The following is a 2,069-nucleotide window of genomic DNA, read 5'->3' on the forward strand; positions in this document are numbered from 1 at the left end:
AAAAAAAAATTCTCTTGATTGTTGCATATAGTATAAGGCATTAGCATAAAATATTCTAAGGGCTGAACCTATTTAAAAAGATAAGGTCGGAATTTCATCACTCGTCCTTAGTCCAATTGCATAAATATCCTAAGCTTAACTAAAATCAACTAGACGTTGGCCCCTAAGGACATTCGAGCTCAATAGGACGAAGACCACCGAAAGTTGCACCAATTTTGCTCTGTGGCTTAGTTGATGTCTAGGCAAGCTTTGTCCCTATAAGGAAGACAGTTTATCTATTCGAGGCAAGTGGGTTTTAAGTGGGACCTTTGCGAACGCATCGTGACCCCTCCACTTACCTGGGAGCTTACCTGGTCAACTCGGTTCATTAGACCAGATTGGAGGCTTAGGTGCCCTCTTCAAACCAGTTAGGAGCTGTCTAGAAATTTAAGAAAAACATTAGAAATTGAGGTGTAATGTTTAGTTGCATGTTTGATTGTGAATAGATTTTTGTTTTAGGGTGTCGTTTTAGGGTATCTTTAGTTGGTACTTATATTTATATTTATTTAAAAAAATATAAAAAAAATTTAAATTTTGTATGCTAAGTTGGAATAGGGACGACACCGGTCGATTAAGTCGTACAACTTTAGATCATCCCTTAGGACACATCCTTAAAATTCCTTCGCAGTATCTCACACCTTGTGAGATGGCAAATTTTTCTGATAATGTAGGAAGTCACCATGGTGATGAAGGTAGACCCCCAGTTATGACACTTCGACAATACTTACATCCCACTAGGACTAGTCAACCTTCATGCATGATTATTCCTGAAAATGTAGGACACTTTGAAATCAAACCAGGAGTAATTCAATTACTGTCCAAGTATCATGGAATGGAATCCGAGAACCCTTATCTTCACCTAAAGATTTTGAGGAAATTAGCATCACATTTAGAGTGCCAAATGTATCGGAAGATGTCCTTAAATTGACCTTGTTTCCTTTTTCCTTAAAGGATAAAGCCAAAACATGGATGAACTCCTTGAGACCTAGATCGCTAGGAACATGGCATGATATGCAAAGAGAATTCTTGAAAAAATTCTTTCCCGCACAAAGGACTAACTTTTTGAAAAGGCACATTAGCAATTTCCAACAAAAAGATCATGAAATATTTTATGAATGCTGTGAGAGATTTAAAGACTTGCTTCTCTCTTGTCCTCATCATGGGTTTGAAACATGGAGAACCATTAGTTTCTTTTACGAAGGGTTGTCTCCACAGTTAAAACAATTTATAGAGACTATATGCAATGGTCTATTTTTGGAAAAGCAACCCGATGAGGCATGGGACTATTTAGATTCTCTCGCAGAGACTGCACAATTATGGGATACAGGGGATAGAGTGAATAAACCTTTACCTAAGCCTACTAGCGTTGGACACGGGGGCCTTTACAATCTTAGTACTCAGGATGATATTCAGGCTAAAATGGCAGCCCTTACTAGGAAGGTTGAGGAAATTGAACTTAGAAGGATTGAACCCATCAAGACCGTAGAACATAACAGCGAGTGTTGTAGGATTTGCGAGATGCCTGGCCATCTCACCACTGATTGCCCCACAATACCCGCATTCAAGGAAGTCTTGCACGATCAGGCCAATGTTATGAATACCTATCAAAAATCTTTCAATAATCCTTTTTCGGGTACTTACAACCCTGGATGGAAGAACCATCTAAATTTCAGGTGGAGGAATGACCAACCTCAACAAGTATATAACCCAACTCCTCCACCTCCGCAACCTCATTATGCACACGCACCCCCTCAAAAATTCAGTCTCGAAGAAACTTTGCAATCTTTCATGCAAGGTCAAGCTAAAATCAATGATGAATTAAGAAATCAACTGACAACGCTGACCACTGCTTTAAGTGCTCAAGAGAAGGGTAAGCTACCAGCTCAACCACAACCTAACCCTCAAGTCTACGGCGGTAGTAATGCATCATCTTCAACTTCGCATAAAGAACAAGCAAAGAGTATAATAACTTTGCGAAGTGGAAAGATTATTGACCGACCAGTCCCAGAACAAACACAAGTCATACCTGA

General features: G+C 39.4%; 1 pseudogene; it reads right to left on the reverse strand.

Annotated features, from left to right (window-relative positions):
* Window positions 1-1,107: 1,107 nt before the first annotated feature.
* Window positions 1,108-1,205, reverse strand: LOC113461621 (annotated as a pseudogene).
* Window positions 1,206-2,069: the final 864 nt, after the last annotated feature.

This window comes from Phoenix dactylifera, unplaced genomic scaffold, assembly GCF_009389715.1.
Source record: "Phoenix dactylifera cultivar Barhee BC4 unplaced genomic scaffold, palm_55x_up_171113_PBpolish2nd_filt_p 000390F, whole genome shotgun sequence".
Lineage (NCBI taxonomy): Eukaryota > Viridiplantae > Streptophyta > Magnoliopsida > Arecales > Arecaceae > Phoenix > Phoenix dactylifera.